Consider the following 18,795-nt stretch of genomic DNA (forward strand, 5'->3'; position numbering starts at 1 on the left):
TTCCACATATAAGTGAAATCATATGGCATTTGTCTTTCTCAATCTGCCTTATTTTGCTTACTATAGTACCCTCTAGGTTCACCCATGTTGTCTCAAATGGCATGATCTCATCTTTTTATGGCTATGTGTGTGGAGTTATTGTATCATATGGTAGTTCTGTTTTAAATTTTTTGAGGAAACTGCATACTGTTTTTCACAGTAGCTACACCAGTTTACATTCCCACCAACAGTCTATGAGCATTCCTTTTTCTCAATGTCATCACCGACAATTGTCATATTGTGTACTTTTGATTTTAGCCATTCTGACAGTTATAAGGTGATATCTTATTGTGGTTTTGATTTACATTTGCCTGGTTATAAGTGATGCTGAACAACTTTTCACGTATCTGTTAGCCATCTGTATATCTTCTTTGGAGAAATGTCTATTTAGGTACTCTGCACATTTTTAAAATCAGATTGGGGTGTGTGTGTGTGTGTGTGTGTGTGTGTGTGTGTGTTGATTATGTAAGTTCTTTATATACTTTAGATATTAACCTCTTATCAGATATATCATTTGCAAGTATTTTCTCCCATTCAGTTGGTGTCCTTTTTGAATTTTTATGTTTTCCTTTGCTACATAAAAGCTTTTTATTTGATGTACTCTCAATAGTTTGTTTTTGCTTTTCTTGCCCTTACTATAGGAGACATATCTATTGCTGATATCAGGGAAATTACTGTCTATACTCTCTTTTGGGTTTTTAATGGTTTCAGGTCTCACTTTTAGGTCTTTAATCCATTTTGAATTTATTCTTGTGTACAGCATTAGTATGTGGTCCAGTTTTCTTCCTTTACATGATATTGTCCAGTTTTCTCAATACCATTTATTGAAGGGACTATCTTTTGTCCATTGGATATTCTTGCCGCATTTGTCATAGTTTAATTAACCATATAATTGTGTTTTTTTCCTGCACTCTGTATTCTGTTCTACTGATCTATATATCTGTTTTTGTGCCAGCACCATACTGTTTTGATTACCACAGCTTTGTAACTTTGTAATATATCTTGAAATATGGAATCGTGATACCTCCAGTTTTTTTTTTTTTTTCTTCTTCTTCTCAAGATTCCTTTGACTATTTGGGGTCTTTTGTGGTTCCATACAAATTTTAGTATTATTCATTCTAGTTTTGTGAAAAATGCTGTTGGTATCTTGGTAGGGATTTCATTGAATCTGTAGACTGTTTTGGGTAATATGGATATTTTAACAATATTAATTCTTTCAGTCCATGAGCATGGAATTTCATTGTGCTATCTTTAATTTCTTTCATCAGTGTTTTACAGTTTTCACCTCTTTAGTATTCCTAGGTATTTTATTTTTTTTGGTGCAGTTGTAAGTGGTATTGTTTTCTTAATTTCTCTTTCTGTTACTTCATTTTTAGGGTATAGAAACACTGTGTATTTCTGGGTATTAATTTTGTATCCTACAACTTTACTGAATTTATTTATTACTTCTAGTAGTTTGGTGGAGTCTTTAGGATTTTCTATGTATTGTATCATGTCTTTTGCACATTTTGGCAGTTTAACCTCTCCTTTAACAAAATGGATGCCTCTTCTTTTTCTTGTCTGATTGCTGTGGTTAGGGCTTCCATTATGATGTTGAATAAAATCAGTGAGAATGAACATTTTTGTCTTGTTCCTGATCTTAGAGGAAAAGTTTTTCCACCATTGAGTATATTAGCTGTCAGTTTTTCATATATGACCTTTGTTATGTTTGCGATATGTTCCCTCTAAATCCACTTTTCCAAGAGTTTCTTCATAAATGGATGTTGAATTTTGTCACATGCTTTTTTTTGCATCTATTGAAATGATTGTATGATTTTTATGCTTTATTTTGATGATGTGGTTGGTATATCAGGTAGATTGATTTGTCAGTGTCGAACCATCCTTGCATCCGTGGAGTAAATCCCACTTGATCATGGTGAATGATCATTTTAATGTATTGTTGTATGCAGTTTGCTAACAGTTTTTGACTTTTGCATCTGTCTTTATCAGGGACATTGGCTTGTAGTTTTCTGTTTTTGTGATACGTTTGGTTTTGGTGTCAGGGTAATGCTAATCTCATAGAATGTATTTGGAAGCTTTTCTTCCTCTTCTATTTTTTGAAGTAGTTTGAGAAGAATAGGTACTGACTGTCTTTATTTTTTTTTAAGATTTTATTAATTTATTTGACAGACAGAGATCACAAAGTAGGCAGAGAGGCAGGCAGAGAGAGGGGAAGGGAAGCAGGCTCCCTGCTGAGCAGAGAGCCAGACGTGGGGCTCAATCCCAGGATCCTGAGATCATGACCTGATCCTAAGGCAGAGGGTTTAACACACTGAGCCACCCACGCGCCCCTAACTCTCTTTAAATGTTTGGTAGAATTCACCTATGAATCCATCTGATCCTAGTTTTTTATTTTTTTTATTTTTTTAGTTTTCTAATTACTGATTATTGACTTGATATTGTTACCAGTAATTGGTGTGTTCAGATTTCCTTTTTTTCCCCCTGATTCAGTTTTGGAAAATTTTATGTTTCTAGAAATTTACCCATTTCCTCAGGTTATCCAATTTGTTGGCATATAATTTTTTGTTCTATTCTCTTATAATCCTTTATGTGGTATCACTTGTTACTTCTCCTCTCTCGTTTCTGATTTTATTTAATTGGGTTCTTTCTCTTTTTTTCTTGATGAGTTTGGCCAAGGATTTACTTTTATCTTTTCAAAAACTAGCTCTTGATTTCATTGTTTTTTTTTTTCTACTGCTTTTTAAGCTTCCATGTCATTTATTTCTTTTCTAATCTTTGTTATTACCTTCCTTATACTCACTTGGCCTTCATATTTTTCTCTTTTAGTTCGTTTAGAATATAAGATTTGATTTTTATTTGAGCTTTTTCTTGTTTCTTGAGATAGACCTGTAGCACTATATATTTAACTCTTAGAACTATTTTCACTGTGTCCCAAACATTTTGGACCATTATGTTTCATTTTCATTTGTCTCCATGTATTTTTTTTTATTTCTTCTTTGATTGCTTTGTTGACCCATTGGTTGTTTATATCATATTCTTTAGCCTCCACCTGTTAGTGTTTCTTCCAGTTTTTTTTTTTTTTGCTTGTACTTTATTTCTAGTTCCATATTGTTGTGATCAGAAAAGATGCCTGCTATCACTTGAGTATTATTAAATTCATTGAGGCATATTTTGGGGCCCAACATGTGACCTATCCTGGAGAATGTTCTGTATGCACTTGAGAAGAATGTGTATTCTGTTGTTTGTGGATGGAATCTTCTGTATATATCTCTTATAAGTCCATCTGGTCTAATGTGTCATTCACAGATACTATTTCCTTGTTGATTTTCTGCCTGGATGTTCTATCCATTCATGTAAGTGGAGTGTTAAGGTCTTGTACTATTATTGTATTACCATCAATTTCTCTTACATCTGTTAATATTTGCTTTATATACTTATGTGCTCCAGAGTTGGGTGCACAGATATTTATATCCCCTTGTTAAATTAATCCCTTTATCATTATGTAATGCCCTTCTTTGTCTTGTTACAGTGTTTGTTTTAAAGCCTGTCTTGTCTTATATAAATAGTGCTTTCCTTGCTTTTTTTCTTCAATTTATATAGTAAATTCTTTTTTATCCCTTCACTTTCTTTTTTTTAAAAGATTTTATTTATTTATTTGACAGAGAGAGATATCACAAGTAGAGAGGGAGGCAGAGAGAGAGAGAAGCAGGCTCCCTGCTGAGCAGAAAGCCTGATACAGGGTTGGATCCCAGGACCCTGAGATCATGACCTAAGCAGAGGGCAGAGGCTTAACCCACTGAGCCACGCAGGTGCCCCATCCCTTCATTTTCATTCTGTATGTGTCTTTTCTTTTCTTTTTTTTTTTCAATTAAGTAATCTCCATACCCAACGTGTGGCTCAAACTCATGACCCCAAGATCAAGAGTTGCATGTTCTACCTTTCTACCTACAGAGCCAGCCAGGTGCCCCATCAGTTTATATGTGTCTTTAGGTCTGATGTGGGTCTGTTGTAGCCAGCATATAGATGGGTATTGTTTTTTTTTTATCCATTCCACCACCCTAGGTCTTTTGATTGGAGCATTTAGACCATTTGCATTTAAACTAATTATTGATAGGTATGTACTTATTGCCGTTTTGTTATTTGCTTTTTGGTTGTTGGTGTTGTTGTTTAGTTCTTATCTACTCTCTCTTTCTTTTTTTACTTCTTGCTCTCTTTTTCTGTGACTGATGTGTTTCTGTAGTGTTATGTCTGGCATTCTTTATTTTTTTGTATGTACCTAGTAAGATTTTGAGTTTGTAGTTACCATGAGGTTTATATATATATATAATCCTAAATAAATAGTAGTTTATATTAATCTATTAGTCGTATAAGTTAAAACACATTCCAAAAAAAGATAGGAAAAGAAAAAAGAATTTTCTTTTTCACTTTCTCTTTTTTTTTCTTTTTTCTCCCCCCTCCACATTTTATGTATATTCGAACATATTTTACATCTTTTTATTCATAATTTTCTTAGGCTTACTTATGGCCATTTCTTTCCCACTTAAAGAAGTCCATGCAACATTCCTTATAAGGTTGGCTTAGTGATAATCAACTCCTTTATCTTTTGTCTGGGAAACTCTATCTTTCCTCCAAATCTGAATTTGAACATTCCCAAGTATTCTTGCCATAGTTACTTATTTATTTTTCTGTCAGCCCTTTGAATATATCATGCCACTCTCTTCTGGCCTGTAAAGTTTCTGCTCACAATCAGCTTATAGTCTTACAGGTTTTTCCTTGTAGGTAACTTTTTGTTTTCTTGCTGATGCTTTTAAAGTTCTTTCTTTATCCATAACATTTGACATTTTAATTATGTGTCATGATGTGGACCTCCTTGGGTTCATCTTGTTTGGAACTCTGTTTCTTGGGCCTGGATGTCTATTTCCTTCCCTAGGTCAGGGAAGTTTGAGCGATTTTTGCTTCAGATATGTTTTCTTCACCTTCTCTCTTCTTCTGGGAACCCTATAATGCAAATGTTTTTTAAGTTGTGTTATCCAGCAGATCCCTTAACCAGTCTCATTTTATACATTTATTTTTATTCTTCCTCTTTTTGCTGTTTAGTTTGGGTGCTTTCCATTACCCTGTCTTCCAGATCACCAATATATTCTTCTGCATCTGCTAATCTACTGTTGATTCCCTTTAGTGTGTTTTTCATTTCAGTTATTGTATTCTTCAACTCTGGTTGGTTCTTTTTAATATTTTCTCTCTTTATGGAAGTTTATACTGAGTTCTTCCACTCTTCTCTGAAGCCTGATGTGTATTTTTACAGGACATTACTTTAAAATCTTTTCCAGACATATTATTTATACCTGTGGGTGCACGATGTGGAGGAGAGGCAGAGGGAGAGGGAGAAAGAGAATCTCAAGTAGACTCCCACTGAGTGCAGACCTGGATATGGGGCTCAATCTCATGACCCTGAGATCATGACTTGAGCCAAAAGCAAGAGTTGGAGACTTCACTGACTGAGCCACCCAGGCACCCCCATTGGGAGGTTTTTGATTGCCCACTCTATCTCCTTATGGGTAAGAGTAAGACTGTCTGTTCAGATTCTCTTTTTCCTATTGATTGTATTAGGAGACTGTTTCTAGAATTTTATCCTTTTCTTTTAGGTTGTCCAACTTGTTGGTGTGTATTTGTTTACAGTAGTCTCTGATGATCCTTTGTATTTCTCTGGTATCAGTTATAACTTTTGTTTTATTTCCAATTTTATTTATTTGAATTCTCTCTCTCTCTCTCTCTTTCTCTTTGTGAGTCTAGCTTGAAGTTTGTCAATTTTGTTTATCTTTTTTTTTTAAGATTTTATTTATTCATTTGACAGACAGAGATCACTAGTAGGCAGAGAGGCAGGCAGAGAGAGGGGGAAGCATTCTCCCTGCTGAGCAGAGAGCCCGATGTGGGGCTCCATCCCAGGACCCTGGGATCATTACCTGAGCCGAAGGCAGAGGCTTTAATCCACTGATCCACCCAGGCACCCCAATTTTGTTTATCTTTTTAAAGGTATTTTTTTTAATTTTGTTGTCACTTTCATTTATTTCTCTTCTGATCTTTATTTTTTTTCTGCCTTCTACTAATTTTGGGCTTCATTTTTTCTGTGTTTAGCTTCTTTAGGTTTAAAGTTAGTTTGTTTATTTGAAATTTTTCTTGTTCCTTGTAGTAGACATGTATCTCTATGTACTCCACTCTTAGAACTGCTTTTGCTGCTTCCCATAGGTATTATGATATTGTATTTCCATTTCTTTTTTGTTTTTTAAAGATTTTTATTTATTTATTTGACAGCGAGAGAGAGAGAACACAAGTAGGGGGAACAGCAGGCAGAGGGAGAAACAGGCTCTCCACTGAGCAGTTAGCCCGATGTGGAGCTTCATCCCAGGACTGCGGGATCATGACCTAAGCCAAAGGCAGACACTTAACAACTGAGCCATCAAAGCATCCATCCATTTCTTTTGTTTCAAAGTATTTTTTGATTTTCTTCTTGATTTTTCAGTTGAGCCATTTGTTTTTTCAGTAGCGTGCTGTTTAATTCCACATATTTGTTATTTTTCCAGTTTTTTTCTTATTATTGACTCATGTATCATTGTGGTCAGAAAATATCCTTGGCATAATTTTAGTCTCCTCAAACTTATTGAAACTTATACATGGCCTAACATGTGTCTATCTTGGAGAATGTTTTATGTGGAATTGAGAATGATGTGTATTCTATTGCTTTTGAATTCAGTGTTCTGTACCTAGTAGGTCCATCTAGTTTAAGGTGTCATTTAAGGCTGATGTTTCCTTATCAATTTCTGCCTAGATGATTTATCCATTGGTTTAAGTGGGATATTTGGGTCTCTATTATTATTGCATTGATGTTGATTTCTCTCTTTAGGTCTGTGAATATTTGCTTTATACAGTTAGGTGCTCCTATGCTAGGTGGACAAGTATTTACAAATGTTATATCCTTTTCTTGGATTGATCCCTTTATCATTATGGCCCATCTTTGTATTTTATTAAAGTCTTTGTCTTAAATTTATTTTGTCTAAGTATAGCTATACCAGCTTTTTTTCCTTTCCATTTGCTTGGATTATTTTTTTTCCCATCTTTTCACTTTCAGTCTCTGTGTATCCTTAGATCTGAAGTGAGTCATTTGTAATCGACATACAGACTGGTCTTGTTTTTTTTTTTTTTGTTTTGTTTTGTTTTTTTCTTTTATCACTTCATCTACTCTATATCTTTTGATTGAAGAATTAGTCCATTTGAATTTAAATAATTATTGATTATATTTATAGGTATGTATTTACTTCCATTTTGTTAATTTTTTTCTGGTTTTTGTAGATCCTCTCTGTTACTTTCTTCTTTTCTTGATCTCTTCTGTTGTGGATTGTTTACTTTCTTTAATGTCATATTTAAATTCCTTTCTCATTATCTTTTGTGTATTTTCTATAGGGTTTGCTTTGAAGCTACCATGAGGCTTACATAGAACAGCTTATATGTATAGTAGTCTATTTTAGGTTAATACTAATTTAAGTTTGAACACATTCTAAAAACTACATGTTCACTTTCTCCCTATGTTTTATGTTTTTAATGACTTTTTTACATTTTTTTTACATTTTTAAAGTTTTGTATAATTATCCTTTATTGTAGTAATAGTTAATTTTACTACTTTTGTATTTTTACCTTCATAGTAGCTTTATAAGTGGCTAACCCACTACCTTTACTATATATTCACCTTTTCCAGTGATATTTTTAATTTCATGTTTCCTGTTTACTAATGTGTTTTCGTTTCAGCTGAAGTATTTCTCGTAAGGCTCCTTTAGTTGTGAGATGAACTCCTTTGGCTTTGGCTTTTGGGGGGAACTCTTTATTTCTTCTTCAATTCTGAATGATAGTTTTGTCAAGTAGGGTATTCTTGTTTGGATTTTTCTTTCTTTCTAGTACATCGAGTATATCACACCACCCTCTTCTGTCCTACAAAGTTTCTGCTGAGAAATCAGCTTGTGGTGTTATGGAGATTCCTTTGTATATAACATGTTGTTTTTTCTGCCTTTAAGATTCTTTAACATTTGACATTTTAGTTATGATGTGTCTTGGTGTGGTTCTCTTTGGGCTCAACTTGTTTAGAACTCTCTGGACTTCTGGACCTGGATGTCTGTTTTTATCCTCAGGTTAGGGAGGTTTTCAGCTATGAGTTCTTCAAATCAATTTTTTGCCTCTTTCTTTTCCTTCTGTTTTCCAATAGGTCCCTTAAGATTTCTTTACTTTTTAAAATCCGTTTTTTTTGGTTGTTTTTGTTTTTGTTTTCCTGGTCTATTTGAGTACCCGTGCCCTTTCTTCTTGACTAGTGATCAATTCTTCTACTTCATCTAGTGTGCTGTTGAACTACTCTACTTATTTTTCAGTTCAGTTATGATATTCTTAATTTCTGTGACTTTTGTTTGGTGTTCTTAAATTTTATGTATTTTTATTGAATTTCTTTCTTGTTCATCCATTCTTCTCCTGAGCTTGGCGAGCATCTTTGACCATTATTTTGAACTCCCTAACAGGTAAATTACTTAACTCCCACTTTATTAAGATTTTGTTTGTTTGTTAATTGTTGTTGTTGTTGTCGTCATCAATGCTGTTTTTTCTTCTGGGGTTTTATCCTGTTCTTTCACCTGGAACCTATTCCTCTGTTTCCTTATTTTGCTTTTATCTCAGTTTGTTTCTAAGTGTTAGATGAATCAATCACCTCTCCCAGCTTTGAAGAAGTGGCCTTGTATAGGCAATGAACCTTATTATTCATCCTTGCCCTAGTTTTTGGTTGTCTTTTAAACTGTTATGATTATCTAAGCAGTCTCATTTATTCTTAATAGGTTCCAGTTCTTGAATTGGTGCCAAGCTCTATCAGTGTTGAAAGGGAGGAATCTTAGTCAGCATATAGTTTCAGGCTGACTTGAAGCTAGACTATCAGGCAGCAGCTTTCAAAGTATGCAAATCCACACAGTCCTGTGGAACTCCAGTACTGGGGTCTGCTGGCCCCCAGATGTGGTGATTTAGAAATGTCCTCTTGCAGCAATTGCAAAAATAGGACCTCCAGATGAGAGTATAAGCTTTTTTCAGGGAAAGAATAGGAAATGTCTCTTGAGGCCAAGAGAGAGCACAAAACTGGTATTTCCTGGTCTGCATTCTCTGAGTGCTCTTCCATAGCCTCTAGTAATCCTGAAGTATGCCTCTGGAGCTGAAGCTCCAGTTTGAGTAAATAGACCGTTTTCATAGGCATACTGGGAGTTTGTTTTGTCTGCTGTCTGTACTGTGCCATGGGGTTGGTAACCTTCCAATAATTATATCTCCAATTGTTTCAGGCCCTCCTGGACACCTGAGCCAGGCATTCCAAAGGCTTCCCCTACTGTGTGCACCTACTGGCTTCAGCAGTGCTTTGGGAGAGCCTAGAGTTGGGGCAGGCCTGCTGGCTGCAAGGGCCACCTAGGAGTTTATGGCCAGGGTAGGCCTGCTGGGTTCAGCATGGGCACACAAGAACAGGACAAACCTTGGGGCTTAAGTAGGACCATGGAGAGTGAAGGGTTGGTACAAATTGAGGAAGAATGAGTGAGTAGGGCAAGCCTGGCAATGCTAGCAAGGTAAAAGGAATGCAAAATGGTGCCTGCCAGCATCTCCTTCCCTAGAGGAAGTCCTAATACACACCTGCATCTCTGGCAGATGATGGAAGATAAGCTAATGGATCTCCTTCACATATGATCAAGATGCTTTTCATAGTGATTTGTGCTGTGTCCTGGGATGAATGAAATTGTATGTGAGACCTTTAAGAGCAGACTTTTCATTTCCTACAGTCTTTTGGATCTCCTGGATGTAAGCTCTGCTGGTTTTCAGAGCAAGACATTTTGGAGACTCATCTTTTCAGTGTACATCCCTAGGGTTGCGGTACCTGATGGGGGTACGAATCCTTCACTTCTCAAGGAAAAACTGTATTTGTGAGATCCCTCTCAATTGTAGTTCACCATGCTGAGAGTGTGTGTTTTTTTGGTTTGGTTTGGTTTTGTTTGGTTTTGTTATGGCAAGACCCTTTTTAACCTCTCCTATGTATTGGGATGTGGTCCTTTTATTTTTTGTTGTGGAGGAGCTCTTCAGCTAATTTCTAGGTCTTTTTCAGGGGGAATTGATCTGCATGTAGATGGCGAGTTGGTATGTCCATGGGAGAAAATGGGCTCAGGAACATCCTATGCTATTATCTTGAACTACTCCTATATTTTTTTATTTTTTTCTTCTTTCTGTGAGAGTTCTGATTTATCTATTTCCATTCTTGTATTAATTTGATCATCATGTTCTTGATTTCAAGGATCTTTTTCTTTTTCTCCTATTTTCTTTGATTTATGTATTTTGCTATTTGCACATAATATCTCCTTCTCTCTTTATGTCACAGAGAAATAAATTATAAAGATTTAATTAAAGAACTGTCTGTTTTCTTATGTCCCCTTCCTCACTTTTGGTTATTTTTACCTCTAAATCTCGTGCAAGAAGGTTTCCTCAAGTATTTTTGATCTCTGGATGTCCATTAACATTTCAGTGTTTCTGTACATGCAATGACAGCATATGTGATTTGGATCAACCTGCATATTGAGAACGTATGTAAGGATGGATATTTAAAAGTAATAAAAATTTCAACTGCAGGGAATTAGAGTCATTCTGAACATATATTGCCTCAAAATATATCAAGGAAAAATTAAAATAAAATAATTATAAGGAAAAAAATTAGTCCACAGTCATAGTAAAAAAAAAATGTGTACCTCTTTCAGTAATTAAAAGAAAAGGCAGACAAAAAAATCAGTTGTTGATTTTAAAAGATTTTCTTAGTGATATGTAGAATATGATTTCAATAACATGATTAAAAATGGACACTTTCTATATATATCATAAAAACATAAGAAAAAATAAAATAAGTTTTATATATGTTTAAATTTTATATAAATTATATATGTATATAATTGCACTCAATAGCTGCAAGATACAATCTTTGTAAGTATATGTGGAATATTTATAACACCTAACAATGTAACTGGGCCATAATTGTAGTTTCAAAAATTGAAATCATCTACAGAGTATATAATATTAGTATAATGAAATTAAACTAGAAATAACTAATAGGAAATTATTAGAAAAATCTCCTTCAAGAGATTAAGAAAGTGAAACAATAAAATACATTGAATTGAATGATAATGAATATGATGAATATAAAATTTTAGGCAATCTACTTGAAATCATTGTTAAATCAATATGTACAGCCTTAAATTTATAAGATAGAAAAGAAGAAAGAGTAAAATAAGATAAGAGCATGAAGTTCAAGAGGTTGGAAATTGCACAGCAAATTTAACATAAAGAATTTGAAGAAAAAACCAAAAGAACAGATGTTATAAAAATAGAAAATTTATAGTAGAGAGTCAGTAAACTCAAAAGATAGTTTTTTTAAACAGATAAGCTAAATTGATATCCCTCAAGAATAATGAAGAAAAAAATTGAGAGCACAAAAGTTAATATCAGGAATGACAAACATATCACACAGACAATAAAAAGATTATAGGGTTTATAAAAAGTTTTATATCCTTAAATATGAAATATTAAATAAAGTGGATAGACATCTGCTTCTGGTTAAAAGGCCAGAATTTGTCTTCTCAACTAAAATAACTAGAAACCAGAAAAAAATCTATTAAACAATAGTTTGCAGGTATTGGAAAATAATGTGAGATCATGATACCTGAGAGAAAAGAGACATATAAACTGATCCCTATACTAGAAACAGATTACTTCTTATAAGCAGGTTCCAGGTTGCAGTGCAAAGAGAGGGAGTTCAAAGTTGTCAGTGAATTGAGGTGGCAGATATTGAATTAGGGAGGTCAAAGAAACTAAAATTTATGAGACTGAGTATAGTGAGTAGAAATCTGCAGAGATTGTGATACGAAGAGAGTTCCATATGGGTTCTCTCAAGTCTTTGCCTAAGTACTGATTGGCACATGAATGCGAGAGAACTATCTGAGTCTGGGGAATATCTGTCAGAGGAAAGAGGAGAATAATTTCTTGAGTTCATTTTATTTTTTTTTAAGATTTTATTTATTTATTTGACAGACTGAGATCACAAGTAGGCAGAGAGGCAGGCAGAGAGAGGGGGAAGCAGGCTCCCTGCTGAGCAGAGAGCCCAATGCAGGGCTCAATCCCAGGACCCTGGGATCATGACCTGAGCTGAAGGCAGAGGCTTAACCCACTGAGCCACCCAGGTGCCCCTCTTGAGCTCATTTTAGATTGAGAATGGTTTTTGTCCTCACTGACCAATGTGGAAAAACTCATAAACGCTACTACATAGGGGCGCCTGGGTGGCTCAATGTGTTAAAGCCTCTGCCTTCAGCTCAGGTCATGATCTCAGGGTCCTGTGATGGAGCCCTGCATCAGGTTCTCGGCTCAGCAGGGAGCCTGCTTTCCTCTTTCTCTGTCTCTCTCTGCCTGCCTTTCTGCCTACTTGTGATCTCTGTCTGTCAAATAAATAAATAAAATCTTTTAAAAAACCCACAACTACATAGAGATTTGGTTAAATGTTGAGAGATACTGCCTTAATAATGGGGCTAAAGTAATCCTAAATAACTCATTTCTCAGATCTTGATATAATCCAACTGACTCTAAATAACTAACTGGATACCAGGAAGAAATATGATATCACTTAAAGAAATACAACAAAATCCAGAAACTAAAAAGGTAAAATTGACAATATTTGTGACCCAATAAAAAAATGACCAGGAAAAAAAAAAAAATAAGACCAGGAATGGAAAGAAGCCAGAAAATAAGATGCATAATCAAGAAGAAACAACCAATAAGAACAAATTTAGAGATTGCAGAGACAATGGAACTACTAGAAGAAGAAATTAATACAGATATTATAAATATTCTTCATTGTTCAGTAGATAGAAGAAAATATAAGCATGGTGTCATCAGAATTAGAAAATTTTAAAAAGACACAAATTAAACATCTAAATAAAAATACACTGGATATAACCAAAGTGTATAAGGAGAAAAAAAGGTCAGCAAACGTGAAAGCATACTAATTGAAACTAAGATGAAGTACAGAGAAAGAAGAGATGAACATAGCATCAGTGACCACTAGAATAATATCAAGTGATCTAGAGTCCCAAGAGGAGAGGAAAGAGTGGGAGACAAAAAAAATGTGGGAAAAAGTAATGTCCCCAAGTTTTCTAAATTTGAGGAAAATTATAAACTTACATAAATTATTTACTATTGTTTTCTGTAACAAATTAACCACAGATTGGCTTCAGATAATAACCATATATTATCTTACAGTTTTGGAGGTCAGAAGTCTGAAATCTGTCTTTCTGGGCTAAAATCAAGGTGCGGATAGGGCTGTGTTCCTTTCTAAAGAATCTAGAGGAGAACACATTTCTTGTGGTATTACATATATGTATTTATAACACAGAATATTATTACTCAGCTATTAAAAATGAAATATTGTCATTTGCAGCAACATAGATGGGTATTTGGGGTATTACATTAAGTGAAATATGTCTGACAAAAATAAATACTGTATAATCTCAGTTATATGTGAATCTTAAAAACAAAACAAAACAAAACAACAACAACAATAAGCTCATAGATTCAGAATATGATTAGTGGTTGCCAGAGGTGGGAGTTAGGGTTAGTGAAATGGGTAAAGGAAGTCAGAAAGTACAAACTTCCCATTATAAATAAGTTATGGGGAAGTAGTGTCCAGCATGGTCACTATAGTTAGCATACCGTGTTACATAGTTAACATACCGTATTACATATTTGGAAGTTGCTAAGAGTAAATCTGAAAAGTTCTTATCACAAGAAAAAAAATCTGTAACTATGTATGGTGATGGATGTTAACTGGACTTATCGTGGTTATCATTTCACAATACAAATATCAAATCAATATGTTGTTCAGCTGAAGTAATATAGTGTATGTCACTTATATCTCAAAAATAAAAGCAAAAACAAGTAATGTCTGATTCAGCAATTCCACTATTGTGTATATACCTTAAAAAAGTGAAAGTAGGGATTCAAACAAATGTTCATACCAGAATAATTCACAAAAGCCAAAAGATGGAAAGAAAGCATTTGTTAATGGATGAATGGATAAACAAATATGGTATGTGTGTACAATGGAATATTATTCAGCTTTCAAATAGGAAGAAAATTCTGACATGCTATAGCATGGATGAAACGTAAAGACATTATGTCAAAAGAATTATACCAGACATAAAAAGAAGATCAATTCAGTAAAAGAAAGTCAAATTTATTGTAACTTACTATTTATTGATTAACCAGGCATACCTAAGATGATAGTACCATGGCTAAAAGTAATTATTTTTGTCTATATCAGATAATAGTGCTTCAATCAAAGAGAATGGAACCCACTGTTCATTTGTTAAGTATATTGCAGAATTTAATATTGTAAAGGCCCAAAACTATTTTCTTTAGGTCTGCATTGGGCACTCTTATTTTGAATTAAGCATCCTTAGTACTGAGCAGTAATTTGGGGGCTATCATTTTGGGTGCATTTGTCAATAGTTCACTACCTCCTGCATTCTATTAGGTAATTTATTTGTCATCAGTTGCATTTGTAACATTTTGCAGTCAGCATAATCAATGAGTTTCATTAAGAACTTGTTTAATCCTCTTTTCAAATCATTAATAAAGTTGTTAAGTAAAACCAAGCTGAAAAAAGAACTTTTTGGCAGCCTATGAAACACCAAACCTGAGCTGAAAACAGAATTATTTACTGTTTCTCTACTCACAGAGTTTCATCCAGCATTCAATCCATTTGATGATACTTTTAGGTAGAAAAACTGAAATTAATTTTGTTATTTGCATTTTATGATGTCTTAAGGTCCCATCACATTTAATACATTTTTTTTTTTTTTCAGAGTAGGGTTCTGGAAAGTAGCAGTGCAGTAGGAGAGGGAAATGATCCATTTTAGAAAGGCTATTATGTTTCAGTGTTAACTAAATCTATTATGGAGAAACCATGAAGGATTAGAAACATCTTACACAGACACTTGACTTCCTCAGGCCAAATATCACGAGAACAATTTCATGTGAAAATAAAGACATTGTAGAGGTAGGAATAGGAAGATGGTAACAGCTGAGGAAGAGTGTCATTATTTTAAGTAGGTACTTGAGGCTTGAGCAGGACTTGAGCTGAGATCAAGAGTCGGGGTCTTAACCAACTGAACCACCCAGGCGCCCCTTAAGTAGATACTTTTTGATGGGAAGCTATTGATTCTAGGTCAGTGCTGACCAATAGAACTGTCTGTGATGATGGAAATAGTCTACAATCTGCACTGTCCAATAGAGTAGGCACTATTACTTGTGGCTTTTGAGCATTAATACCAGCTAGTGCAACTGGAAAAGTAAATTTTTCATTTTACTTAACTTTAATTAATTTAAATTTAAATAGCCACATATGGTTATTGGCTGCCATATTGGACAGTGCATTTCTAGAACTCTAAGGCAGCTACAGTGAAAACCAAAGAGGCAGAAGCAGGAACTTGATATTCAGGGATAGCTCTAATTTAGATCTTAAAATAAGGGCAGCTAGGTAAAGAGTTCTTTAGTTTTCTTCTTGTATGGTCACCAAATGAAGTAAAAGCAAACACCTTGTCCACAGTGTAATTAAGTGCAACTTCTTTGTGTCAAACACATGAGAAACTGGAACATGGTAAATGAACATCAGAGACTTGGGAGTTCTCTCCTCATGTAGTATTTTAAAATATATTCAACTCAGGGGTTTATCATGGTGTTTTTCATGTACCTACTTATATTTTAATATATTTGAAAAAAATTCACCCACTATGCTATTTTTCTAGATTGTATTCATTCTTGAGTATTTATTGAAAAATTGTTATGTAGTAGACATTAAATTGGTTGTGATTATCACTTTTAAGAGGTGGTTTTTTAATCATTTATGAGTATATTCTACTTTCTAATGATTTAAATCAGATTTTCATTTCCCTTTCTTGGCCCTCTTTCTTGTTCCTAATGCTGATACCATCTATATCTTCTTAAAAATAGCAAGTTCTTTAAGTTTTTTATTTATTAATGGATTGCAGCAGGTGTAATATATATGAATTATGAAAGACTTCATTCTACTAAAAGTTTTATGAAAAAAATTATGAAAACTGATGCAGTTGTTGTATTAGAGAATCAGTCTTTTTCTGGAAGAAATAAGCTCAGACTCAGTATTCTTAGTTATTTTTGTTTTGAGCTAGAAAAATAGAATTTACAAGACATTGATTAAGTTGGGTTTATTTCTGATTGTTTCTGCTATGTAGAGTTTATGACTTTATATTTCTATAAACATGTCCATACAGGTGTTTGTATGTTTATAAGTTGTCTTTTCTTTTGGATAAGTATTTTGAAGTAGAATTACTGAGTCATTCGTCAGTGTGTGTTTAAATTTATAAGAAACCACCAAACCGTTTTTCCAAAATAGCCATATTAATTTTCATTCCCATGAGCAATGGATGAGAGTTCCAGTTCTGCATCCATGGTGTACTTGGAGTTATCAACTTTTTATTTTAGCTAATAAATATATTCTGATACCTCACTATGGATTTAATTTGCATTTCCATGTGACTAATGATGTTGAACATCTTTCATGTCATTATACACCATCAGAATTCCTTTCATTAACTGTCCTAATCTCTTAACAATTTTTTTAAATAAGGTTGTTTTCTTATTATGAGGTAGATGAGTTCTTCATGTATTGTGGATACAAGCAAGTTATTCTTTAAATATGTTTTGCTAATATTTCCTTTCAGTCTGGTTTCTCTTTTTGTTCTCTTAATAGTGTCTTTTGAAGGGCAGAAATTTTAATTTTAAGGATGTCCAATTTATCAATTTTTTATGGATTGTGATTTTTCTCTTATCTAAAATATATTTGTCTAGGGGCACCTGGGTGGCTCAGTCATTAAACGTCTGCCTTCAGCTCAGGTCATAATTCCAGGGTCCGGGGATCGAGTCCTACATCGAACACCCTGCTCAGCGGGAAGCCTGCTTCTCTCTCTCCCACTCCAGCTTGTGTTCCCTCTCTTGCTCTGTCTCTCTGTCAAATAAATAATTAAAATCATTTTAAAAAATAAAATAAAAATAAGATAAAATATCTTCGTCTAATCCAAAATCACAAAGATATTCTCCTGTGTCTCCTTTGAAAAGTTTTGGGGTTTTACATCAAGGTCTGTGACCCTTTTTAAGTTAATTTGTAAACTTATAATATTTATATAAAACTTAAATGAACTTAAAAGAACTTATGAAGATCTAGGTTCTTTTATTTTTTAAATGTATGTTCAGGTGTTTCAGCACCATCTTTGAAAAGACTGTTCTTTCTCCTTTGAATTACCTTGACAACTTTGTTAAAAAATCAGTGACATATATGCATGTTTTTATTTATGTACTCTCTATTCTGTTCCATTTTTTGGTATACTAATACTTTACAGTTTTAGAGTAAATCTAGAAATCCAGAATATAGAAATATATATATATATATATATATATATATATATATATATAGTTGTTTTCTGTTTCCCAACTTCTTTTAAATTGAATATCTTTTTAAAAAATTTCATTTATCACTACTAATAGCTAATAAGTTATACTGTTTTTTTTTCTTTTTTAGTGTTTGTCCCAAGGGTTTAGCAGAGATTGCTTTCAAATAATAATATATTATTTCATAAATAGCTTCAGATCTGTACAACAGTATACCTCCAGTGTTTTTTCCATCTTTTGTAATATTGTTGTCACATATGTTAATATTATGTGTACTTTAAATCCTTTAGTACATTGTTAAAATTTTTGCTTTAAACAGTCAAATATCTTTTTTTTTTTTTAAAGATTTTATTTATTTATTTGACAGAGAGATCACAAGCAGGCAGAGAGGCAGGCAGAGAGAGAGGAGGAAGCAGGCTCCCCGTTGAGCAGAGAGCCTGACGCGGGGCTCGATCCCAGGACTCTGAGATCATGACCTGAGCCGAAGGCAGCGGCCTAACCCACTGAGCCGCCCAGGCGCCCCAACAGTCAAATATCTTTTAAAGGAATTAAAAATAAGAAAAATATCTTTTACATTTATCTTTATTTGTATAATTAGAAGTATCTTCATTTCTTTGTGTGGATCCATTTCCAATGTCATATAATACTTAATTCTGCCTAAAGACTTTCCTTTAATATTTCTTGCAGCACAGTTATACTGGAAATGAATTTTCTCCAGTTTTATTTGACTGGGAAAAAGTGTCCATTTTCCTTTAATTTTTGTAAAATATTTTTCCTGGTTGCAGAAGTATGAGTTGACATTTTTTTCTTTCAGTACTTTAAAGATGTCACTCCAGTTACCTCTAACTAGAATAGTAGAGCTATAGATCCTCCCTGTGTTTTTCTGGGATCTTGCATCTATGGGTTGATGTCTTTAAACATTTTTGGAGAAATATGTAGCCATAATTCTTTTCCTCTAGGACTCAAACTTCACTTAGATTAGAATATTCAGTATTTCCCCACAGTTCTTGAATTCTACCCCTCTTCTAGACCCAAACATTTTTTTTTTTTTTCTTTTCTCTCTGAGTTTTCTGGTCAAGAAAACGGTATATCTCTCCATTTATTTAGGTCCTTGATTTTTTTCATCAACATTTTGCAGTTTTTAGTGTACACAACTTATGCCACATTTATCAGATTTATCCTTAG

The sequence above is a fragment of the Enhydra lutris genome, unplaced genomic scaffold, assembly GCF_002288905.1.
Source record: "Enhydra lutris kenyoni isolate GAN:26980312 unplaced genomic scaffold, ASM228890v2 scaffoldscaffold9, whole genome shotgun sequence".
Taxonomy (NCBI): Eukaryota; Metazoa; Chordata; class Mammalia; order Carnivora; family Mustelidae; genus Enhydra; species Enhydra lutris.